Source organism: Anabrus simplex, chromosome 7, assembly GCF_040414725.1.
Source record: "Anabrus simplex isolate iqAnaSimp1 chromosome 7, ASM4041472v1, whole genome shotgun sequence".
Taxonomy (NCBI): domain Eukaryota; kingdom Metazoa; phylum Arthropoda; class Insecta; order Orthoptera; family Tettigoniidae; genus Anabrus; species Anabrus simplex.
In genome coordinates this window covers 202160946-202188893 of record NC_090271.1, presented here as the reverse complement: position 1 = coordinate 202188893, position 27948 = coordinate 202160946, and the positions used below count along the sequence as shown (strand labels likewise).

The 27948-nt window shown below is 39.5% G+C and overlaps 1 protein-coding gene across 3 annotated transcripts in view; it reads right to left on the bottom strand.

Annotated features, from left to right (window-relative positions):
• LOC136877470 (ubiquitin-conjugating enzyme E2Q-like protein 1) overlaps positions 1-27948 on the bottom strand; it is a 1121162-nt gene that overhangs the window by 842672 nt on the left and 250542 nt on the right. For all 3 annotated transcript variants that reach the window (XM_067151528.2, XM_068228659.1, XM_068228658.1), the window contains exon 2: positions 16413-16462. The gene's annotated coding sequence lies outside the window, so the exon portion shown is untranslated. The remainder of the gene's footprint in view (positions 1-16412; positions 16463-27948) is intronic.

Sequence of the window (27948 nt, the reverse complement as noted above, 5' to 3'; positions counted from 1 at the left end):
AATATCAGTGATGTAAAGTAATTGCACTGCAAGGGAGTAGTATAAATTATATCAAATAAGTACGTACATAATAGACTGTGTGACGAACAGTACTTTAAGGAAGTAGTAGCCTGTACTTTGCTATATCGAACCGATGTCATGAACACGTCAAGAATGCCGTATGAATCGGGCGTATCGCGACGGGCGTAAAAGTTGACACCTCGTCGTACGTGTCCAGGTCCATTGTGCGGTAGTTGGACGAAGATTAAATAGTGTAAATATTAAATTCATGGGTCTAGGATAGTAATTTGTTGTATCCAAGTTAGAGTATTCAGTGTTAACGTTGTAAATGGTGAAGGTTTGTGGTAATCAAGATATTAGTGTAAACTGGTAATGTGCCAGGAAATCTTTTGTGGAACTACGCCATCAAGAATGGAGGAGTAAAACGCAGAGAGGGGCCGGAGGAGCCTCTCATCTGCAAAGCTGTAATGGAATACCGATAACTAAGATGAGTGCTAAACTGTAAATAATATTTGGGAAATGTTATCGTGATGGGAAAAATGGGAATAACTTGATTATACTTGGTTACCTTCTGTAACAAGATGAGTCGCTTAACGACCCGATCCTAAATTTGTAGCACGGACAGTAGTAAATAATAATAATGTAAATAATCGGGTCTTTTATGTATTCAGTTTGTTGGAGATGTAAATTTGTATATATGTGTAGTACGTTAAGTCATGCATGCATTCATATTTCTTTGTAGTCAATAAGTTTCTTTACATTTGATTTTGGTTATGATAGTTAAATAAGACCCGATATGTGTTTTCTGTTTTGTCATTTTAACGAGCTATGTAATGACATTGAAGGAAAATCCAGCTTCGCCATACCAGTTGTGTTTTGTTGTAATTAATATGGTCATATTTCAATGTGAAGTTGTTAAATTTGTGAGATGCGATAAATATAATTTCCAAGTAAATCATATCTGGAGTGTTTAGTGCAAGAATAAATCGAGTTTGTGAAAGGGGTTATGCGTTAAACATATTAAGAGTGGACTACCGTGTAACAGGCGAAAATTATTATTTTTTTAATTAATAATAATAATAAATAAATAATATAACTACTTTTTTAAGAAGATCTTTTTTTAAATATAATTTGGATATAATAATAATTCATGTGATATTGGAAGATTTAGTGAGCAGTGCGTAATAATAAATTTATGTGATCAGGTGTTGAGTTTATTGGGAATCATTTAATGACGGGAGGTCGTTTTTAATGCGGAATTAAAGTGCGTGGTAATTTAATTTGATCAATTAATAATATTGAAATGTAGATCGGTGCTAATAATCCGTACATGTTATGAACGTGTGGTTTAAATTACGGTCCAATATTTTTTTTACGTATAAATGTCGTGTTTTAAAAAGTTGCGATTCATTAGCCGGAACACGTAGGACTAATATTACGAGACCATGATTGTCAAATTTTGGTAAATATAATTTCAAGATGTTACGATTATTTGTGGAGAATGAACTAAGGCGTAGATCAAAATGAGATAGAAAATGTGAGAGAATCTGCAGTCAGATAATAAAAGGTCGTACGATGTCAGAAATGAATAAATAAGTCAGTTGATAATTCTGTGAGAAATAAACGAATCAAGGAATATTGAGATAGGAAGGAAAATAAATTCCGTACGAGAGACACTTAGGATATTGAAATGAGTGTAAAATGTACGGGCAGTGTCACAGAGAAATACTGAGTTACGCAGCGGGTAGCATTCGAACCCGTGACAGCATGTACGAAATAAATAGACTGCATAGCTATTCGTTGAGATACAACGGATCTAAGGATAATGAGAGTTCAGATTCCACATAAATGGTCGTATATTGTATTCATTGTAATGACGAGCGATGACAATCATGAGGTCGTGATAATAATAATAATAAATATTGCAGATAAAGGATTGGACCGCCTTAATTAAATGAGCGTTGATAAAGATGTTAAACGAGAATCTAAATGATAATATGCAACCGATAATAATAATAATAATGTAAGGACGATGTTAAATCATCGCGGTCAGATTAATAATAATTGTCATAATAATAACAGTAATGAGGTCGTTGGTTGATCAGTGAAATATTTGTAATTGCGACCGATATCTGTATATATTTTGGCGGAAGTGACCGGTTCATTAATAATAATGACCTCTTAAGTGACGTGAATAATAATAACCTCTTAAGTGACGTGAATAATAATAATAATAATAATATCTTGAGTCACCTATTCAATAATAATAATAATCACAAGAGGGATATAATAATAATAACAGGAATAACCATTTGTGTTTGCATCCCGCATAATAATGACGATATTAATCAAACGTGACAGTGCCAGGAACCGTTAAATAATAATAATAATAATAATAATAATAATAATAATAATAATAATAATAATAATAATAATAATAATAATAATAATTTCGAGGATGATAATTTCATGAATATTGTGACGACGGTGGAGTTAATTATTTGGTGACAACATCCCTCTATTCGTATGTTGTGTGATAAGAATGATAATATTAGAGTCATTTGGTACCTCGTTATCGTACGGTTTCCGCATGGGACGATGTTACAGTAATACTTGGCGTGTTTGTTTACTTCGCTCGCGATGCGAGGGGGGCCATTGCCACGGTATTTCCCAACCGCTTCTCGTTATCTCATTTGTGTCAGTAGTCTGTTGAGGCTACTTTGCAACATTTCAAATCACATGTAAATAAAATGTAAATGCTAATTCAGTGGTATGGTATCAGCTGGATATCGTAAGATAGGAACTGTCCGTGGAATCCAGTTTTCGCAATTCACGAGAAACATTACCCAGTCCGAGCACCGGTCTCGGAAAAATGTATATAGCCGGAGTACGTCATCTTAGTTAAATCGGGAAGCCGACCGTAACATGGGTTATGCTCGGGCTCCCGATAGAAGGAAGCTATATCTTTGAACAACGGTTCGATTCAAATGGAATCGATCCGTAAATTATACCTCCAAAATGTCATTTGATTTCAGAAGCAACACAGCAAGATATTGATACCACTTGCGGTATGGCAAGTGATTTATGTATGTAACATGTGTGGAAATTCAAATATCGTTGCCAAGTGTATCAAAGTTTCATACGTCAGATGGCGTAATAAACCGCTCCTTCTGGCAATTTATTTCAAAGGAAACCACTCTCATAATCTTTTATTGTAGTTAGATGATGCCCTTTTTAAAGTTAACAGTCACTTCCTAGTCCTATCATGGAGTCCTTAAATTCAAGTTACAATCGAGCCTTCCCCATTTTAATTTTAATTGCTCCGTTCATCCCCGTGTTCTATTATGCCGTTATATTTATATTTGATGACTTAAATAATGAACCGACACCCCTGAGATAAATGCTAGTCTGGGACTCGGGAGGTGGACGGGTGCAATATTATCTTCCCCATATTTAGCAATCACCCTTTCGTATCCTTCAGTTCTGTTTCTGTTTCTGTGCCCATTAGCACTATCCTGTTTTTTCTGTTGACCCTGACTACGATGACACTCAATGCTTCATAAAATTTGTCAACTTCATCCTCATCTGCACCCTCACATGGTGAATGCACTGAGATAATTCTCGTCCTAATTCCTCCAACTGATAAATCTACCCACATCATTCGCTCATTTACGTGCCTAACAGAAACTATGTTGCGTGCAATTGTATTCCTAATAAACAGCCCTTTCCCATACTCTGCCCTTCCCTTTCTAACATTCGTCAAGTCGACTTTATAATCTCTTCCTCATTATCTCTCCTTACCCGAATATCATTTACTCCTAGCACATCCAGACGCATCCACTTTGCTGAACAGCCAGTTCTACTTTCTTTCTTCCATAAGCCCCATTAATATTGATAGCTCCCCGTCGAACTCCATTTTGTTCGCCAACTTGTTTCCAAGGAGTCCCTCGCCTGTCAAATGGGAATGAGACTCCGTTACTCCCATAGGTCCGAGGCTTGCCTAAAATGTTCTGAGCTCAGTAAATTCATGAAGCAGGATGCTACCCTATTTGCACACACTCCAAGTGAGGATCTCTCCTCTAACGGGCTAGGGACCACGGTGGATTGTATAGTCCTAGCCGCCTGAGCACGAGGAGGGCCATGATTCAGAATATGTCCGAGATACCCACTCCCATTCCGTAGTAACTGGTACGCCGATTCTCAAGACCACTTACTAGGCCACTCAGCCGTTGCCCATGTTTCACAAACTACGACGTGGCTACAGTAACCCACAGAATTCTTTATAAGACAAAATATTTATTCCAAATAGCAAAATGTTACCTGGACGTATCTCTAATAGAAAACTTAGACTTTTGAGGTATATCCTATACTTGAAATAAATTATCTAGTCTAGGATACCGCTTTACTACAGTGGCTACATGTATCCTCTCTATTTTCGTCTTATTTATATTTATTTTCCCACATTGCCCTGATAATATTACAAAAACTTACTGTTCTTCTGGTTTCTTCCATAAAATGTTAAATCCACTCGGTTTCAATGTTACCCCTTCCAAATACACTGTTATATTTTCCATGGATTTTCTTGTTTCTTTATAGCCTTATAAAGATCAAAATATTATTTTTCTTAATCTTTATCTTTTTATTAAAATTTTCTTCTGATTTTCACACTGTCAATTATTTTTTGAAAGTTAAATTACTTTTGTCAAAGAGAAGAGGCTCAGTGTTTACTTGCATATCAATAATATACACTACGACACAACATTTCACGTAAATGTCTCCAATAGCCTTTTAACGATGATGAAAGCCATGGGTAAAAGTTACGGAAAATGAGCAACAGACATACTGTCAAAGTGGGTCGAACAGTAATAAGTGAAATAAATTAACATTAACAAACATAGCTTTTGACGTAGTAGAGATTTTTTTTTCACCGGTTGAAATTGAAAGTGTTTTGAATGAAGAAACAAAATTTTTTTAAACTGCACTTTCTGACCCATAACTATCAGCACTGGCAATGGAGTCAAACTCAAGACTCGGTCACGAAATTCTGGTTCTCTAGATGGAGGCGTTTCCTGATTCCATCAGGATGGTCATCACCCGAAAGAGTTAACTCCCATTAATTGTTAGATCTTGAACAGTTGTCTGTAGCTCGTTGGAATTTGTTGTTAGACACCTACCATCCAGATCCATCATTTACAATTGCTGACTGTTGTACTAAGGTATGTAGATGTCGTGTGTTACTTGGCAAACTAAACTGCGTTTGTGGGACGTATTAAGAAAGACTGTACATTTTCACACTCACCACAAACGCGAAATATGGCCAAATGCTACAAAAGTACGTGCATTTGGCGTTTAAAGGTCAACTGAATGTATAATGAGGGGGTTTTAATCCGGAAGAGTATTTCGAGGAATATCGTGGCTGAGTGGCTCAGACGGTTGAGGCGCTTGTCTTCTGGCAGGTTCGATCCTGGTTCAGTCCGGTAGTATTTCAAGGTGTTCAAATACGTCAGCCTCGTGGCGGTAAATTTACTGGCACGTAAAAGAACTCCTGCGGGACTAAATTCCGGCACCTCGCCGTCTCCGAAAATCGTAAATGTATTTAGTGGGGCATACAGTCAATAACATTATCATCATTATTTCAAGGAATAAAGATATGTGATGTAAAGATGGATGCACTGACCGGGAATAAGATAAAAATGAAGAAAGATTGAAGGTAAGATGCTGATATGGAAAAAGACTCGCACTTATTTGGCTGTCACCAAGATGGACTTGACAAGGAGAAGCCGATGACTTAAGTAGAAACCTTAGCCGAGACGTCCGGAGCCTTCATATGCACTTATCCCGTGAAAGATGACACGTTCCGTTAAGCCAGACAGCCGGCAAACTTGCTCTAGACCATTGGTGACTTCTTTGCATTCAGTTCGGGTATCCTACAGTAGAATTTGGATAAATTACAGCATATATTCATTTCACTCTGCGTTTTGTATGAACACATTTAATAAACTAATTCAGAAACTAAAGTTCCTTGAAAGAGGCATTTCATTTATTAGACTCCTCCTCGACATCTTGTTCATTCACTTTCTCCTAAACTGCTAACTCCATAATTAAAGATTAGTTCCAATATTAAGAATAATCAAGATATTCAAGGACCCATGGTTTGTAAACAGTCTTTACACACGTTGATAAGCCATCAAATCTACAAATAATCACCTGTAACTGAAATACGATCAGATCCACAAACTTGAGCTCAGAAGGTTAGTTCTCGACAACTGAAGTAATAATAATAATAACAATAATAATAATGAATAATAATAATACTTAGCTGTGTTGTCCAATAACAGACAGGAATCGATTGCATCCATTAAAAAAATCCATGAAATTGCATCCAAAACAGGACTTCAGATCTCATACCAGAAAAACTTTTTTTTTCTTTTTTTGCTTTACGTCGCACCGACACAGATAGGTCTTATGGCGAAGATGGGATAGGAAAGACCTAGAAGTTGGAAGGAAGCGGCCGTGGCCTTAATTAAGGTACAGCCCCAGCATTTGCCTGGTGTGAAAATGGGAAACTATGGAAAAACCATATTCAGGGCTGCCGACAGTGGGATCGTAGCTTCTACGCTTAAACCTTTGTACCTTTTTAGATTGTAACACAAAAATTATAACGAGTCAGTTTCCTTTGGATGAATAAATATAAGAAAATAAAGCTGTGTGTATAGAGCGCAGTGTAAATCAAACCGGAATATCATGAAAATGTCAGGGTGTTCTTTTTTTTCTTTTTAGGCGAGTATAGCGTTTTATGCCGGCCCCGTGGTGTAGGGGTAACGTGCCTGCCTCTTACCCGGAGGCCCCGGGTTCGATTCCCGGCCAGGTCAGGGATTTTTACCTGGACCTGAGGGCTGGTTCGAGGTCCACTCAGCCTACGTGATTAGAATTGAGGAGCTATCTGACGGTGAGATGGCGGCCCCGGTCTAGAAAGCCAAGAATAACGGCCGAGAGGATTCGTCGTGTTGACCACACGACACCTCGTAATCTGCAGGCCCTCGGGCTGAGCAGCGGTCGCTTGGTAGGCCAAGGCCCTTCAAGGGCTGTAGTGCCATGGGGTTTGGTTTTTGGTTTGGTATAACGTTTTATTTTAAATACTGTACCCCAATCAACATTTCGCTGAGTAGTGGAGGAGAGCTTCGTAATCACAATGAAGCCTCCCCTGCAAAGTGCGTTCGCTCTCTCTCTCTCCTCACTGTGACGTGTGCTTGCTACGTAAGCTGCCCGCATTTACGTCAGACCAGCCCGGCCGCACTGGACTAGTTTCAACGGACGTCCCCCTGAGCACCTTTGGTCTAGTCCATATAAAATCCGACTCAACTGCAATTGAATCTTTTTTTTTTTTTTTTGAAACAACACATGTCAATAAAGCTTAGTTTTGAGATATCCACCTAAAACGTACAGTGTCAGTGACAAGTGCTGTTTCTCCAACAAACTATTATTACCAGGCAGAGCTACCAGATAAAGCAATGCAGTGACATGTGTAGTTTCTGCAGAAAACGATAGATCTATACTTAAAGACTGTGTAGCAGATTTTAGAAGGCAGTGAAAGACAAGAGACAACAGAAATAACAGAAAAAAAGAAAGTAGGAACCCGATATCGCGAATTCATTAAGATGATGTTTTTTTTTGCTTGTAAAATCTTATTGTTGTACATACAGCAGTGTAAATAAATGCATTAAATATTGATTAGTGACCAAGAGTTATAAGCAGTAACATTGGTGACCCCGACGTGATTTGAACACGCAACCTTCTGATCTGGAGCTGGAAATGTCAGGAATGTAGCATTAATCAGGTCTTCTTTACATTTCTCAAACTGTTTCTTGGCTTCGTCGGTCCAGTGAATTTTTCTGCTGTCGTTCTTCTTAGCTCCTTTCAAATATTCGTGTAGAATAGCTTGAGTTTCTGCTGCATTTGGCAGATAACGACGATAAAAGTTGATCAAACGTAACTTAGTTACTGGCAGGAGAGTGATGTAGCAGATTTTAGAAGTCAGTGAAAGACAAGAGACAAAAGAAATAACAGAAAAAAAGAAAGTAGGAACCCGATATCGCGAATTCATTAAGATGATGTTTTTGTTTTTGTTTTTGCTTGTAAAATCTTATTGTTGTACATACAGCAGTGTAAATAAATGCATTAAATATTTATTAGTGACCAAGTGTTATAAGCAGTAACAACTGTATTACTTTCCTTAACTCAATTGTGACAAAATCTTGACATGTGTCGTTTAAAAAAAAACCGATTCAATTGCTATCGAAACTTGCCCTAACTCCCTCGTAAGAGGGTATGGCAATCTAATTGTACTTCCCCTAAAAGCAATAACCACTAGTACCACTTTTCCCTTTACAGATTCTAAGCTTGACCAGGGGGCTGTTCGTGTCTCCTCCCCACTCCCTCCTCCCCCTCCACCACCTACCTAACCATCATCGTGAGAATCTAGACTAACTAGAGAGAAGCAAGGAGGAAAATGTTTCAGGACAACTTCCAATCATATCATTAATAAACCACTGCCTACAGATTTACACTAGATACTGTATCGACCGGAACCGAAATACACACGCGTAGATGTGAAGATAGACATATAGCATTGAACTTTGTCTCTTTACGTTTGTTCAGGATTGCGCTGCAAGTTTGTCAACATATATAAAATTTAAACTTTATCAGCCAAGCGTAGCTGTTGGTAACGCTATGACGCTATCTTTAGAACTCCTATATTCCTACTATGGATATGTTTACCAGACAAGCATCTTTTCTTTAAATTGCGTTCTCTTACTCTAATTGGCTTTAGTATAACATGATATTCCGTCTCTAATACACTCATCTTGTCATTTACTTAGAATAGTATCTGCATTCACAGTGGGCAGATAACACTAAAGGATATTAGGTACACTTGGCAAGTTTCATCAAGGGAAGCAGTGAATATAAAGGAGACTTTCATTACCGTCCGAACTGACTGGAGTTAAATGTTACGAGAGGATAAAGAGCTCACCACTTAGAAATGGATCTCAATTTGTACCCACTTTATTTAGACATGAATCATTCACTTCGCGGTCGAAATAAGGAATATATTATGTTAAGCAGCCATAAAAAGATGATGTATTCATTAAATCGTAAATATGAAAACCAGTTTTAATGATTTGGTTGCCTAGAATTTTATAACCGTTATTTTCTGATTTATAAAAGAGTATTTCAGATACAGTAGAAAATAAGTTATATTTTACACTCAGCTGCATCATCTTCCGGGGGCTGCCTGGCCGAGGCGGTAAAGGCGTGCTCGGTTCGCCCGGAAGGACGTGGGTTCGAATCCCTGTCAGGAAGTCGTAAAATGTAAGAAACGAGATTTCCACTTCCGGAGGTGCATATGGCCCTGAGGTTCACTCAACCTACACCAAAAATGAGTACCAGGTTAATTCCTGGGGGCAAAGGCGGCTGGGCGTAGAGCTAACCACTCTACCCCATCACGTGCCGAGGTTAACAATGGTGGAAGCCTTTACCTTCCACTCCTCCAAGGGCCTTCATGGCCTGTACAGAGGAGACTTTGCTTTGCATATCTTCTTTTTCTTTTCCTTTTTTTTTGCTATTGACTTTACGTCGCACTAACGCAGATAAGTCTTATGGTGGCGATGGGATAGGAAAGGCCTAGGAATTGGAAGGTAGCGGCCGTGTCCTTAATTAAGGTACAGCCCCAGCATTTGCCTGGTGTGAAAACGGGAAACCACGGAAAACCATCTTCACTGCTGTCGACAGTGGGATTCGAACCCACTAACTCCCGGATTTAAGCTCACAGCCGCGCGCCTCTAACCGCACGGCCAACTCGCCCGATGAATCATCTTCGGAGAAGCTGTAGTGGCTTATCGAGACATAAAGCTATTGTTTATAGCCAGCGGACTATGACGGGAACATGATAGTTCTCAATCATCATCTGAGAGAGTCCTTCAGCAGTTACCTAGTTGGAGATACAGACGCAGAGAGAACAACTACTCTACACTGTCTTTCCCATCGTTCGTTATACAATTTTATCATAATTACCCAGTATTTTACTCTGCATTCTGATGTCAGCAATAGTTGTAGTTTTAATCTACTTAATATTATCCACAATGATATTCAGCTAAAAGTATATTTGTTATACCCGTTCTGGGTCGAGGAATATGCTCCGTCTGTGCGAAAAATTTCAAAACTTCGTTAATCAAAGGAAACTGAAAGGTCGTTAACCAAGAACTCACGAATAATAATTGTGACATGTAAAAGGGGTCTCCCCCAGAGTTGTCCACACTGTTCCACCTAGCGGTGAAGTGCTGAACTCCGTTCTACTACCATTATTCTTGGTTCAGTTATTCAGTCTGCTATTAGACAGTCCTTTGTACATCGACTTGAGAATTACCTAGAAACTAATGCTCTAACTTTTAGGAGGTAATGTCCTTTTAGCAGTTTGTACACCTTCTCATTTATAAGTTGTCGCTAACTACGTCCAATCTGCAGCCGCTAACCACCAATAAAAGGACCCCACAGTCGCTTTCTACATGTCTCACTGGTTCTGTCCTGATGGAGTACAGACCTCACCAGGACTAATGGCTGGGCAAGGTAAGCCACACGTCTCTAAACATGTAAAAACAACCTTTAAAATCTGTGGGTATAAAGAGGTATTAAGATGGAAATATTAGGCTAGGGGCTTTGACATTTTCTATTTTATTTAATTATATAGGCTTCTCCTCAAGTTATTTTCACATCTCAAAACTAATGTAGATCCCACTTCCTGGCTACAAACTTCCAACCGATGCATGAGTGTTAACCCTCGCTTCCCTTTTTCAATTTTCTTCGTGTCTGTAGATTTAATGGAATGTTGAACTCCTGCGAGACAAAATTCTGGCACCTTGGCGTGGGACGTAAATTAATAATTTTATTTATCAAACTTTCTTTCGCTGCGACTAGGATAATTAAAAATGCAACCTTCTGTAAACATTCTCTATTGTAGTTTTTATCCTCCTAGTCGTAATTTAGCATAGGTGTATCCTCCACTTCAACAGGCATTTATGCCCCTTTAGATATTTCTAAAATGTCATTTCTCGGGGTCGTGAGTTATGTTTGCCAAATCCCCATTCCCTTTCTGTTGCTGGCCTTCACTAAATTTAAATTTCTGCTTTGTTTTTGGTTCTAATTTATAATGGCCTGTTGTAGTATGAACTCTGCTCCAATTTATTTTCTGAGAATCTTTTCCCTGTTATGATGTCGAGTTGAAATCCCCTTTTATAGGATGAACGAATATTGACACCGTGATCGACTTGTTCCTGGACGTACACAGATGGACACTACTTGAGTTACACGCCGCCAGAACAGGCACTGAAAAACGAACCATCCGCAGAATTTTACGGGAAGATAATCTACGTACAATTGCTCATGGTGGGTGCCATGTGCACTCATTGAAGTGAAAAAGTGGACGTGGACCACTTGGTATGCTACCGGTAGGAAGGTCAGGAAATGCTGGAGGGAATCGTTGGATGAATTTTTTGGCCTGGGCGTGTGACCCAGAGCTCAAACGCAAGTCTGTAGATTGGTGGCATGCATGATTACCACGAAAATGGAAGTTCCGGCAAAACCATTTCCCCGTGGAGCTGATAGTCATTACGGCGTACGACGTCAGAGGCGTGATTGCGTGTCACTTCGTTCCATATGGCACAAGGGTGACAGCATCGTACAACAGAACCTTCCTGCGTCGTGCCATTAGGGACAAACACATTCAGCAGACGCTGTATAGAAGCAACCTCAGCTCTGCGGATGGGAAGTACTACAACATCCGCCATACTCACCTGACCTATCTCCGTGAGATTTAGATCTCATCCCCAAAGTGAAAGAACCATTGTCTTCGGGATGGTTTGGGACCGTAGTGGATATGATCAACGCTGTGAAAGATGAGACTGGTATCCTACGTCTGCCGCATCGTAGGTCTCATGTTGTTGACAATCTACAGGACTACTTTGAGAGTTTATCGTAAATGTTACTGTATTCCATGAGAATAAACATTATGCAGAACAAGACTTTCATGACTGACAGTTTTCACGTGTTATAATCTACATCTGATAAACCTCCTCACATTATCCATACATGTCAAAAACATATCAGATGTAAGGCTTTTCAGGCGTTTGCTCTATTAATCAGCGTTTCGTCTTAGGTCTAACACTAGACTCATCAGAGTGGGATGTGTTAGACCCTACCCACTGGCGCTGGGGTGTATGCGGGTGAACTTATCAGAAGCCCTTATAAGAGGCACAGTCTGATAACTGCGTACGGGAGATAAATCTCCACAATGAAATTATTGCCCGCCTAGCAATTCCGAATGGTAAATTCTAAATTCCCATGGAGGGAATAAGATATTTTTCACAATCAGAGCATGTCAAAAATGTCAAAAACATATCAGATGACATGCTCTTTTGGTAAAACATATCTAATTCCCTCCATGGGAATTTAGAATTTTCCATTATCCATACATTCCACAGCACCTTACGCTCTCCACTCTCATTCGTATACTACTAACTACTAAACGTTTTCATTCCTCCCCTGAAGGGGGAGGCGGGCCTCTTAGACGGTGACGCCGTCTCTCAGGCCGGGAAATTTGTTACGGTGAAGGAGATGTGCGGAGAAGGTGAGGAGCTAGGCGGCCGTGGCCTATACTACGAACTGTCCCGGCATTCGCCTTAGTGCAGGAGAATGGAAAACCACGGAAAACCATTCTCAAGACAGCCGACGGGTTGGACCAGGCGTGAAGTCTGGCACTGTGCCCCAGGCCCGTCTCCCGAATGCAGAGGCGTAGAGCCGTGGCCAACTTTCCTCTGCTCGGTTGGCCGGTCAGAGTTCAGAGCATATGGGACAACAACCCACTCTGCATCTACCGACGTCATTCGTATATTTCCACTTGTCTGATGAATCCCACATTCGCGCAAAAAACATAGTTCTCATGACTTGATACGTATGTGGATTTTAATGAAAAGAATGTTCGTACAGATAGCATATTTTCAACGCTGTCGTATTATATTTAACTACATACCGATGGATTCGAAACTACACATAAGAATCGCACACTACCTCTCATGTAAAATTTTATCAGGCATTTAAATTTCTACCGTAGTTCTCCGTGGGGTAGTCTGTTAGTCATTGATCTTCTCATTCTAAGATAACTGGTTTCATCCCGACTGTGGTTAGTGGCATTTGAGGGAGCATAAATGTGACACCCTGGTATCGTTAGATCTAAAGCGTCAAAGAACTCCTACGGAATAAAATTTGGACACACTGGTGCCAATTAAATTCTACAGCAATAGAACTGACTTAACGACAAATAAATAATAATAATAATAATAATAATAACAATATGAAATTTCAACCAACTTGGTACATCATGTTGAAAACTATTATGTGAAGAAATTTGTAAATTGTGGACCTATACAGGAGGCGGGGACTGTTAAAGGAATTGCCGATTTACCTAGCAGGAATTTGGTTCAGTTCCCCGTTAGGAAAAGGAGAAATTTAGAAATGAGGTCGCGTCATGTGGAGAGGCACGCAGTACTAGGGTTCGCTCAGCCTATATCAGAAATTAGTACCAGGTTAATTCCTAGGGACAAATGTAAACAAGCATAGGACTGACCACTATATCCCACTCAGAGTCGAGGTTACGAATAACGAAAACCCTTACCTTTCACTCTTCCAGGGACTGTTATTGTCAGTCCGGACTTCGGGAGATGGCTGTGTCTCTAGGGAAAAGGCGTTTAAAAATCTTCAACAAATAGTCTTACTTTTCTCTTGTCAATCTTTAAGCACAGATAACGTTATCAGGACGAATAGTTTTAATAAACTAAGGAGTCAAGATAGGGTTAAGCATCATTTTCAGATAGAAATGGAGGTATGTGAATAGGTTCTTCCTTGAAATAATAATAATAATAATAATAATAATAATAATAATAATAATAATAATAATCTATAGATAACGGTTGTCCCCTGTCCTTTTAAATGTTTACATAGAACAGGCAGTAAAGGTAATCAAAACCTTGAGATTTGCCGTGTAACGGTTCAAATCCCGTTACAAGCTGATATCTGTATTTTTATTATTGTATGATTTTATCTGTATTATTATTATTATTATTATTATTATTATGTCAGTATTGTTATTATTTTATCTGTGATATTGTTACTATTATTGTAATTATCCGTTTTATTCAATTTTGCAATTGCCTGTTGCTTGCAAGATTGCACTTAGATGTATGCATATATACGTATGTGTAGATTATCATTAAAAACCTGTACAGTGAGAATTGTTGCATATATCAGAGATTGGAAGTGACGTTGTTATATTGCGACACCAGTGGCGATTCTGCCAAGTCATCGCCGCGCCATGGCTATGTCATCGTATTTATTTAGCAATGCGCGCACGGAGTTAGTCGCCGCGGGGCTATTTCACCACTGGATGTAATATCTGTCGCGTAGGTGGGAGTATGTCATTGTTATTTCTGGAGATTACGTAGTTGTGTCAACCAACGTCTATATAAGGTGGATGCACATTGTAGCGTCAGTCATTACTTATACGGATGCAGTACAGTGAAGTAGTCTACTAGATCAAGAGGCCTTAGTTGGTCCGTCAACCAGTGTGAACGAGAGATGGTGAAGACTCAGTGAGCCATTATTGGTCATTGAGAGAGTGAGACCAAATGGTTGGTCCGTCACTTAGTGGAAGACGCGGACGCAAGGCTTACCAAGGAGTCAGAGAGGGCAACCCTGCACCTGCCAAGAGGTAATACCATATTGACTTACAAAGAAGTCAGATGATATGGAGAAGAAGCAGTCGCAAGGATGTATCACCACGTTAGGCGTGACACATCTACAGTAAACACCAGAGCAATGGATTACGTCGTAATTACACTCAAAGTGTTGAAGGTACAGTCAAGTGAATCAGTGAGGGAAATATTTCGTATAAATTGTTAAATGTCCGGTCAAGAAGAATTCAAATTCATGCCTAGTTTCTTTCAGTTGCAATGTCATAATTTCATATTCTCATCTGTTTTATCGCAACAAGACTCACTATTTTTTTGATATATTATTTAAAGAATATATATTGTTCTATCAAACGAATTCATAGTTTCATTTCATTGACAGTAAAATATCTTAACCTCAAAATTAATGGGGAAACCGAACGCCAATCTCCTTTTCCCAGAACTTATATGGTATGTTGTCAAAAGTAAGCTTATTACCCCACACCCTAGAGATGGTCAAGAGTCTCATTCTATTATTGCTGTACTGAGTGACAGCTGGCGCCCTTCAAATAATGTATGTGTAAGTAAGCAGGTAACAAGTAAGTGTGAGTACAAGGTTCAACAAGTGTGTATTTTATTTAATGAATGTTAATTTTCATAATTTCCATTTTAAATGCAGATATTCAGATTTTTCAAATTAAATTCAGATTTATATGTTTAAAAAGTTAGTCAGCGACTCAGGAACATGTTTCAGCCGATGATATTATTATTTTATCTGAGACTGCAGAAGATCTCGAGAAGTTGCTGAATGGTATGGATGAAGTCTTGGGTAAGGAGTACAAGATGAAAATAAGTAAGTTCAAAACAAAAGTAATGGAGTGCAGTCGAACGAAGGCAGGTGATGCAGGAAATATTAGATTAGGAAATGAAGTCTTAAAGGAAGTAGATGAATATTGTTACTTGGGTAGTAAAATAACTAACGATGGCAGAAGTAAGGAGGACATAAAATGCAGATTAGCTCAAGCAAGGAAGAGCTTTCTTAAGAAAAGAAATTTGCTCACTTCAAACATTGATATTGGAATTAGAAAGATGTTTTTGAAGACTTTTGTGTGGAGCGTGGCATTGTATGGAAGTGAAACATAGACGATAACTAGCTCAGAAAGAAAGAGAATAGAAGCTTTTAAAATGTGGTGTTACAGAAGAATGCTGAAGGTGAGATGGATAGATCGAATCGCGAATGAAGAGATACTGAATCGAATTGGTGAGAGGAGATCGATTTGGCTAAATTTGACGAGAAGAAGAGATAGAATGATAGGACACATCTTAGGACACCCAGGACTTGTTCAGTTGGTTTTTGAAGGAAGTGTAGGTGGAAAGAACGGTAGGGGTAGACCAAGGTATGAATATGACAAGCAGATTAGAGCAGATGTAAGATGCAAGAGTTACGTAGAAATGAAAAGGTTAGCACAGGATAGGGCGGCATGGATAGCTGCATCAAACCATCTATGGACTGATGACTCAAACAACAACAACAACAACGGAATTATTATTATCTCTGATGTTATGATAAAGGCTGTATGGTTCGAATTTCAGATGGTATCAGTAACGTAACTCAGATAAGATCTGGTCTTACCGTACCTCAATTGTTATCTAGTCCACTGTTCCGCGGGAAGACGATGTTCAGGTCTCTGTAACAGACAAAAAACAAATAGTAAGATTCATACTCAACAAGTAAAAATACAGCGTTACAAATAACATGAAGGAGGAAGGACTTACCGTTTAGAGACTAAAACTGATGAGGACAAAAACTTAAAATTTTAAATGGTACAATTTTACAAAAATGGCCTACTGCAAATTATTAAAGAAGATAAATCTATTCCTTAAAATGTCCTTACGAAAAATTAAATGAATCATTTGTAGACTCAAAGAAAGTAGACATGAAAGAAAAGGCATGGTTGTAACTCTTGTGTTGACTGCAGCATTTGAGATGAACGAAATTCGTGTGAGTTTAAAAGTACGAACATAAGAAATGAAGCTTAATCTTGAAAGCATGAACTGTTCACGAGATAAGTACGTCAGCAGCAGTTACTAATATTCAGATCGGCGTATTCATAGGAAGGATAATGCGACTGTCAACAACTAGAAGACTGACTCCTCTCAAATGGGGAAAGGAATGTGTTGGTGTACAGGAAAACTTCCCGTTAACTTGTATTATCGAGAGCTGATTATATCATCATGCCACAACTAACACGTCCAGTCTTTTGATAACACATCAGGAGGTAGAAGTGAAGTTCCCACAACTTACTCTGTTAACGACCATCTACTTTATCCTTCTCCATGACATCCCCTCTTTAGCTCCACCCGTATTCAGAGACCTACACATATTTCTTGGTAATACATTCTGGTGTTATTATCATATGTCTACTCCAGCACCATTTCCTTCTTAATTAGAGTTACAGTTGGCTCCCATTTTGCAGTTCTCCCAGATCCCTGATAGATGAAGTATCTGGCAATCGTATGTCAAAATAGAGCGCTTTTCGTCAATTTGGTCATTACTACTGATCGTTAAGGGGACATGGAACGAAAAAAATGAAAAATAACTTTTTTTATTTTATTATTTTGAATTTTGTATCTGTGACCATTCCCCTTTCCAGAGGTGTATCAATGTTGATAATCCTCCTGCTGGAAGTATTTTTAATTAATTATTTTATTATATGATGCATAGGCTTCAGGCTCCCGCAAAGCAGGGTTTTTTTTGTTTTTGTTTTTTTGGTAGTTGCTTTACGTCGCACCGACACAGATAGGTCTTATGGCGACGATGGGACAAGGAAGGGCTAGGAGTGGGAAGGAAGCGGCCGTGGCCTTAATTAAGGTACAGCCCCAGCATTTGCCTGGTGTGAAAATGGGAAACCACGGAAAACCATTTTCAGGGCTGCCGACAGTGGGGTTCGAACCTACTATCTCCCGAATACTGGATACTGGCCGCACTTAAGCGACTGCAGCTATCGAGCTCGGTAGCAGGTAATTTGACGTTTAGACTGATGGAAGCAGTATTTTTTATATATATGCCAATAGAGTGATAGATTTAAGTAGATGAGGGAAATATATTGCTGTGGAATTTCACTGTTGGCAGCATTGTCATGGATTTGGTTGTTGACTGTCATTTGCTTGCTTTGTTTATGGTTGATATGATTACATGACATGTGTTTCTGTTTACTTCGGTGTTCGTACTGTATTTTGATCATCCAGTATGCCTCGTGTTAATACTAAAGTGTTCAGGAAGCGTGTTCATTTGAAGAAGAAGAAGGCCAGAGTTGGAGAAAACTTTGTTGCTGACCGTTTAATGACCAGTCCTTCTACTAGTAATGTTCTGTGATATGTCATCAACTGATGACAAACTCCAGCATGGACTGTGTCCACGGGGAGAAGACAGCTGTAAGTTCAACAGAGGAGTAGAGACAGGAGAAACTGTCCGACTCGTTGGCTGAACGGTCAGCGTACTGGCCTTCGGTTCAGAGGGTCCTGGGTTCGATTCCCGTCCGGGTCGGAGATTTTAACCTTAATTGGTTAATTCCAACGGCACGGGGGCTGGGTGTATGAGTTGTCTTCATCATCATTTCATCCTCATCACGACGGGCAGGTCGCCTACGGGAGTCAAATAGAAAGACCTGCATCTGGCGAGCCGAACCCGTCCTGGGATATCCCGGCACTAAAAGCCATACGACATTTCATTTCATTTCAGGAGAAACTTTCAGTCATCTTCACAGTCTGCCATGTGATATTATGGAGGAAATACAATCTATTTTCAGGGATCTGTCATACATCAACCTTTTGAAAATGGTCGCACACAATATACTGATGAATGTGTAAACAGCATTATATGGGGCAGTTTGCAAAAAGCTGTGTTTGTGTCAATAAGGATACTTCATTTTGGTGTATATGATGATGTGGCATCATTCAACCATGAAAATAATCACAAAATGCGAAGTGCTGTAAAGACTGGGACTGGGCATTGGCTCTCATACCCGTGATGCCATGCTGCAACTCGACTTGGAAAGACTGAGATATGATGAAATGGCTGTTAAAAACTTGCACCAGAAGGCCAGACAAGTCAGAAGAGCTAGTAAGAGAAGCCTAGAAGATGAAAAGGAAGAGGATAAAGATAATCCAAGCTATGGAGCAGGCATGCACTAAAGCTGTGACTTTAAAGTCCATTTCCTGAAAGTAATTGTTTTTTTTTTTTAAATACATAAGGAACATTTTCTCAGGTTGTGTGAGATACAGAGGATTCAAACTTTCAGGGTTACTTTCCAATGTTGTTGTGCACATGCTGAAAGAATGATTATTGTTGTAGGTCAGATATTAAGTATTTTATTAGAGTCAAAAGGGGCAAAAGATTGCCAAAATTTGTAACTTCCAAATAATAATTCAAAAATCAGAAAGTTTTTCATATTACTAAAAACCAGTTATTTCAGTACCAAGCCAAGATATGTAGGTACATGTTGTGTAATTTTCAAATTGATAGCTATAATAGGTTTTTAGGAAAATGTACCTTTGTGAAGCATGATTTAACATTGTAAGCATAGGGCGTTCCGTGTTTATGATCTGACACCGTAATTAGCTAATTCGAGTCCCGGTGGTTAAAAAATGTATCCATCAGAATGTTGGCTGGGAGGATCGGAGAGGTGGTGGCATAAAATTTCTGATCAATAGATTTTGCGCCCAAACTCTGGGATGTATTCCAAATCTCCCGCAGTGTTCATAGTGAGTGAGAGCATAAGCTCACCGCATAAAAATTTAGTCACGCCTGGAGAAATGAGAAGCATCGTTTAATACCTTGTAACCCCGCTTCTGGACCTAACTGCCTGTACTCGGTTAAGAAGAGAGTTCACAATGTTGTGCAGTTACGTCGCATCCAGATTAATCCTTTGGCACTCAGCCTATATGCAGGGGTTTGCTCGAAGACACTCAAACTAATTTTTGTGGTTTTCCGAAGCAAATTACAAAAAATTCAACACGTAAACAGTTTAACACACATTAAAATAAAATAAATCACACTAATACAGGAAACTATGAGCATTTCAGAAATGAATATACTTAGGACGTATTGTTATTGGTAAAGCCCAAAATTTATTAAATTTCGAAAATAAATTTAAAAAATAAATTATGGTCTTCAATGACAGAAAAATCAGACATTAATGCGTCTTCCTTCTTTTCTCTTAGACGTGAAAGAAAGAACATTTAATTATGAATAATTTGATATCAATATGATGAGTGTGCTGCAATTCACTCATGAAGCACGGCACAAAGTTATTCAATGTACATGTAACGGTCATCGATGTCAGGTCCTCGCGGTCCGATGCATGGTGAGCAGCTGCGACTGTCATTTCCCACATAATGGGAATCACTTTCGGCAAAAGAGGGTCATTATTACTGTATAAATCACCTGAAAATTCAAGGATATCGGCCTCATTCGGCCTTGAATATGGCCTAGCCATTACGATAAAAAGATGACGCAAGCACGTGCAACAACGGAGTTATCAAAAGGAGTAAAATTGTAGTTTACGAAGTATATCGAACACACGATATACCAAAGAAACGAAATAAACTCTAAACAAAACTCACAGCAAGATCAACTTCTTGTATTCATAAGCCAACCAAAACAGATCCACGCAATAACAACTTCAAATAACCGCAACATAAACATTCACGGTCAGCAGATTTCATTTGTCGAAAATAAAAATATTTTGTAGGGCTGGTGCATATATCTATTGAGTAAAACGCAAATTCGTAACAGTTGATCGTTACGGTACCTTAAAGCAAATTCAACGCTTTAAGGTACCGTAACGATCAACTGTTACGATTTAACAGCCACGCAAATGACCAAAATCCGTAAATAGGACAGAGCAGATGTATCGGTGCCGTGAGCTTTCTCGCCATAACCTGTCGCGCCGACAGATCGGCGCGCTGGCTGCGAAAGGGTTAAGCCACTCGCTGAGGATTTGATCGTGCGATTCCCACCAAATTTCGGGGATGCTGATGTCGGCGTTTTACCAGCAGTTCCAACATGTATCAAAGATTATCAATGCGGTTCAAGTCAGGGGATTTTGCGGGCCAATCGAGATATAATAGGGTGGGTGAGTGTTCATAAAACCAGTCACATATGCGTCCAGCCCGATGAACTTTGCTGTCGTCATCTTAAAGATCGAGGTATCGATAGCATACTCATCGTGCAGATGTTGACTGAAAGGCAACGCCTGATTATCCAGAATGTTTAAATAGACATGCTGGTTCATGTTAGTGATCACTTCAGTGAACAGGCCTAATCCATGATACGAAAAACACCCCCAAAACATCACAGACCTACCTCCGACTTGAATCTGACCTTGCACACATACAGGATGAAATGCTTCATTTGGCCTTCGGTGCACTTGACGATGTGCATCATTGGAATGCAGGCAGAAACCTGATTCGTCAGACCACATTACGTTCCGTCGGTCAGCTACAGTCAACGCTCGATGATTTCTAGCCCATTGAACACGCGCAGATTTATGTGCCTGTGTGAGCAATGGCTTATTGCGAGGTAATTGGCTCCAAATGTTCATTGCATGCAGTACCCGCCGCAATGTTCCCTCGCTAACAGGTTGAGATGGACCTTCATTCACTGACTGCAGCAATTCCTGTCGGTTTTGGAAGCGAGTTTGATTGACAAGCAGTGAAACGCGTCTCCGGTTGCTCTCAGTCAAGATCTTTTTCCGACCACAATTCTGATGTCGTATTTCGTGGCCATGTGTAGTAAGTACTCCACTGCTTGTACACACCTTGAACAGTCCGCTGCGAAATATCAACAAATCCAACAACTTCACGCACCGTGTGGCCATGGACACGGCCAAACACGATTGCTCCCTTTTGACACACTGTCACATCCTTACACCTACCCTTGTTGACGTACACTGTCCGCTTGAAACATCAGTGTATCACTGATCGCTACTGCCTATTGCTCACGCAGAGGTAGTGCGCGTGCGGTTGAGCACGAGACTCGTTCACTGCGCCATCTGTACAGGCTCAACGATCCATCTGTGCGTGCGCACTAGGGCGACTATTCTTTTGTCCGGTGAACTTACGATGCTGCTGACGGTGATTCGCCCGTCGGACGAGCAGCCCCCTTGGTATTATTTGACAGGAGTAGGCTATGTACCGACAGAGTTTCACCCTCTACATCACTATCAGCATCATCACCACATACTTTTCCAGCTCCATGGCTAAATAGTTTGTGTGCTGGCCTTTGGCCCAGGGGTCCCGGGTTAGGTTCCCGGCTGGGTCGGGGATTTTAACCTTTATTGGTTAATTCCAATGACTCGGGGACTGGGTGTGTGCCATCTTAGGCATTACATTTCATGATACGAAGGGCATACTATATTGTTTCACACTTTATATTTTTCTACCTAAATGATGTACATTATACATCAGTTGTTAGGTCTACCTTCTCAACATAATCTCCTTGTAACTGCATGCACTTTTGTCGTCGATGTGTCAGTTTCTCCACACCTTCCTGAAATCATTCTTTCGGAATGCTGCGTACCCATGCCTTGACAGCTGTGTCCAGTTCTGCAAAATCCGCAAAACGGCGACCACGCAGATGTTTCTTCATGTTCCCGGACAGGTGATAATCACTTTCTTTGGCGGTGGACTGCCCCTATGCTTCCTTTGCAGCGATTGTTGTTTCGTTTATGGCTCATGGTAATGGAGCCATGTCTCATCACCAGTTACAAGCCTAGCATGAAATCGGCTGGACCTTGATCATGGCGTTGCAAAAGTTCTCTACACACGTCCACACGCCTCTGCTTTTCCTCTGCAGACAAGAGTCTAGGCACCCACGTGGATGACACCTTCCCCAACTATAAGTGGCCGTGCACGATCCGCTGCAGGGTGTTTCGGCTAATTCCCGTGGCTGCCTCCATTTCCGTAAATGTGAAGCATTTGTTTCCTTGGATGGCCCGTTCAACCCGGCCAATGTTCGCTGGTGCTGACACTGTCACATTCCTTCCAGAACTGGTTCCCTTGTCCACTGATGTGCGCCCTGTTTTCCAACCTTCCTCCCAGTTGTAAACTGTTTTCCGTGACGGCGCATGTTCTCCACAGACTGCCACCAAGCGCCGATGAATTTCTGCAGTGGTCACGTCTTCTTTTCATCGGAACCAAGTCGTATAAAGCTGTCCTTGACGGTTGCTTTCCATGTTGTCTGCTCCTACGCTGACAGTGTTGTTATGAAATGGCTATGATCAGTGCATTCGTTGACCCCTATGCGTGTGCTGGTACCAAACGATGGAACCAAGACACTAGTTACACGTCACCACCTTCAAAAGTGAAATGTGAACCATACCCGGATGTACAAAAAAAGTGTAAGACAATATAGTACGCCCCTCGTAAATAGGGTCTCATACTCGCAGACGCGCAAGTCGCCTATAGGGAGTCAACTCGTAGGACCTGTACCAGGCCTCTTCGGAGGCTACACGCCATTATTATTATTATTATTATTATTATTATTATTATTATTATTATTATTATTATTATTATTATTCATACATACATACATGCATAGACGCGCAGGTCACCCATGGGAATGAACATGAATGACCTGCACAAGGCCTCCCCGAAGGTTACATGGCATAAATCAATCAATCAATCAATCAATGAACTAATGGAAAACATTTAGAGTGCAGATGAACTAGGTTAAGGTTTGATTTCGTTTAGTTTAAACTTGTGTGAACAATTCGTTATTATGTCTTGTTGTTTCATTATAAATTTCCTTTTCTTGCTCATCCATAATGAAGAAGCAATTTCACTTCGAATTTCTCGTTCCATAAAGGCACCTTATTGAATAATTTGAAACCATACCACACATCAACGCATCAGCCAGGACCTAGGATTAAGCTAGATGTCCCTTAACTTGGAAAATGTACCATTTGTTTCGAATGGGCAGCGAAAATCTCAGGTTGAAAATAAAAGCTCCCTTCATCTTATTTTACTTATTTCTGGGGTCACTGGAACTACCCTGGCTCGTTTGCACTTTTTCTTCCTGATACCACGCGATCTTACAGGTGAAAATTCCAACTCGGGAGATCGACTGGGTAACGAACCTTAACCGTGCGAGTAGAAGCAAGCCAACACTCAACAACTAGTCCATAGAAACACTTTCCTCACAACTGGAAGGAACACAATAAATCTACGTATCAAGCGGAGTTTTAAATTAGGATAGTTATCTCTTAACTAGCATAAGGTACTATCCTAACATTTGTCTTAAATGAGCATTGAAAATCACAATCAGGGTAGTCATATGAAGTCTCCTGATCCGCTGACCCGGAATTGAACCGCTAATTAACACCTTTACATTCTATTATATTTAATTTATGTGAGCTTGACAACGCCATTTAGTCTGAATAAATAAAAACGGTCTAGAATCATTCTGTTGCAGAAGAACTTCTCTCAACTTCCCACCCACAGAACACATTGATCTTGAGTCCTAGTTATAGCGTAGGTTTATATGAAAGATTTTACACAAATGGAATGATAGACTTGCTTTGAAAGTTTTCCGAGACATTACAGCTGTACAAGTAGAGACAGAAGGAGGTGCGACACAACCAGTGAATAGAACAAAATGAGGGGCTTAGCAGAACGAGAGAACAAGGAGTCAAAATGAGTGCTACACAACAACACTGCCACCCATAATACCAGGCAAGCCATTCAAGGACCACCAACTTTATTCCACTCCATCTCCTTCACTGTCCACCAGAGCATTACGTCTGTTATTGAGTGAATGTGCTCACACACCGACTCTCCCTGAATCTCTCATTTGCATCATGTCAAGCCCACTCACTGCCTGTGACATTTACTAGACCGTTAACACCACCACTAGCCTTTAAATTCTTAAAATATCAACTCGCATCAGTCTCCTGGAAATGCACAAGGTACTCCTCGTATACAAATTCCTAATATTACCATATTATAATGCTGTTATGCTGTTTAAAATGCAGTAGAATAAAATCAGGTAATGCAGGAATTAATAGTTCCATAGCTGTAGGTTGAGAGCATTCATTCAATGAAATTATTTACCTGTTCAAGCTTTTTATCCCGAATAAGACATTCAGTTCTCTTGGATTTCTTAGTTACCGACATCAATATAATCTTAGAAAGGCCAATCTTCTTACCATACTATCGCACCTATTTTCAAGTTTCAAGATGTTAGACTGCAGGCCTTCGGCACAGTTTGCCATTAAGACCAAGTCGTCATCATAGGCCAGACTGCTTACTAAAGTTTTACCTAACTTTCTTTCTTTCTTTATTTATTTATTTATTTATTTATTTATTTATTTATTTATTTATTTCTTTATTTCTTTATTTATTTATTTATTTATTTATTTATTTCTTTCTTTCTTTCTTTCTTTCTTTCTTTCTTTCTTTCTTTCTTTCTTTCTTTCTTTCTTTCTTTCTTTCTTTCTTTCTTTCTTTCTTTCTTTCTTTATTTATTTATTTATTTATTTATTTGCATTTAGGATGACACGAGACATTTCTTTGATTTCACCAACTTAGTGATATCAGGAAACATTTTTGAGGAGCAAAATGCGTAACCCTGCTTCAGACGCAACTTCGGACAAACATACCCTAGTTTTACATTTATTCAGGTTCATGACTGACAGTAATTATGTGTCCTCAAATATATGTAGAGCCAAATATTTCAACTTACCAGCATGCCAGTCCGCGGAAATCCTTATTTCAAGTTGTTATAAAACGCAAGGAGGCCTCCTGAAATATTGTAATACTCATATTTCAGAATTGCGTCACATTAAATCCTTATCCGTTGTCCTTGGACTGCAACCTCTTCAAAATGTATAGAAAATGTATATGTTTAATTTCTAAACCGTTATTGAACTGTGAAGCGGTAATTACGAGTGATTCAGCTGGACAAGTTGTAACGGTTCATATCCCGTTACAAGCATTCATCTGTATTATTACTACTATTATCGTTAGTTGTATTATTATTATATCTGTATTATTATTATTACTATTATTGTAACTATCATTATTGTTTGATTCAATTCTATAATCTGATTTCGCTATGTATTAATTATCGCTTGCTTTCTTGTATTTAATTTATTGTGTATATATGCGTATGTGTTAGCATTAAAAACATGCAGAGTGAGACTAACTGCCTTATATCATATATGAATATGTTTTGTGAAACCTTTTGACATTGCAACATATGGTGTAATACTGCTACAGTAACTGTCGAGTCATCGCTCTGTCATTGTATGCATTTAGCGATGAAATCATATTTAGGGAACTCCTAGTGTGCCTTAGGCTATTTCATCACAATACGTAACATTTGTAGCCGGGTGGGAGTGACATCATAGTTATTTTGAGAGATGACGTGTGGGTGACAACTTATGCCTATATATATGTGGGCTGTATCCTATAGCGATAGTCACTTGGATAGTTCACATGGTTGGAAGCAGTTGGTTGGAAGGAGATGAATGGAGAGACTTGCCATGAAGTCAGTTGGAGTCAATTGGAAGGAGACGAATTGGGAACAGTGATATGGATACGTGATCGCCAGTGACCAAATGGATTATATGTTAGGAGTGTGTTTCGTGCATCTGTTCGGTCGAGTTCTTGTGTCAGTTCGGTGACAGCCGAATACTGACTCGTCGTAATGCAGACTAACAGTTATATGTGAATTACTTGCAAATTTTATTGTGAAGTGTGAATATAGTTTCAAGCCATCCTATATCTCGTTTGTGAAACTAAAAGGATACATCACCAAATCAGGCTTCAGATACCTGCAGCTGATACCAACTCAAAGGAATACGTGATGATATTCCCATTGGTTTTATACATGACATTATGGGTGCTGTCCTGCCTATACTGACGCACGTACTGAACTGTCGTTTACTAAACGGAACTTTCCCAACTGTCTGGAAAACAGCCAATATTATACCGGTACCTAAGAGTTTAGACCCACAATCACCCTCTGACTATCGTCCGGTGTCCATACTCTCTGCGCTTTCTAAAGCCTTTGAACGTTTTGTATACGAGCAGGTTCTGGAGTACCTAAATAAAAATGCTCTTTTGGGCCCTTTGCAGTCTGGATTTAAGAAGGGGCATAGTACCGCGACAGCACTTTTGAAGGTTACTGAAGACATTAGAAATGTTATGAACAAACGAATGCTTACTATACTTATCCTTCATGACTTCAGTAGCGCCTTTGACACTATAGACATTCAGACTATGGTAAAGAAAATGGAACTGCTAAATTTTGACCTGGCTGCGCTTAAGTTTTTTAGTTCTTATTTGAGTAACCGTCAACAGCGTGTAACAGTAAACGACAAGGTCTCTAAATGGAAAATGAAACTTAGTGGTGCCCCACTGGGCAGTATTCTATGGCCCTTACTTTTCTGTATTTATATCAGTGACATACCTTCTGTGACAGGAAATAACACACACCACCTCTATGCTGACGATCTTCAGATTTATCGACACTGCAAGACTTCAGACTTAGATGAAACAATACAAGATATTAACAATGACCTCCGACGACTCAGTATATATGCACAACGAAATTCTCTTATACTATACTCCACAAAATCTCAGGTAATCATAATTGGAACACGAAAATTACTGAACTGCTCAAACAATATTGCAATCCCGCCTATCCTACTGAATGGTAACATTATTCGCTATAGTAAAAAGGTTACAAATCTCGGCGTAATTATAAATGAAACACTTGATTGGTCTGATCACACGAAAACCATCTGTAAAATGTTTTTTGGAGCGCTTCACCCTCTTAAACGGCAAAGGGATGTATTTCCATTTGAGCTTAAGGCCAAACTAATACAGACACTGGTTCTCCCTATTCTTGATTATTGTGACGTTGTTCTAGTTGATATGACAAGAGAATAAACACTTAAACTTCAACGAGCACTGAATTCCTGCCTGCGATTTGTTTACAATATCGGGTACGATGTTCATATTACCCCATACTATAAGGCTCTCTCATGGCTGAAGCCAGATAAACGTCGGCAGCTACACATTTTAACGATGGTGTTTAGAGTACTAGCTGAAAGTCAGCCACTGCATTTTAAATTCACCTTTTTATCATCATTTCACAACTTGAATA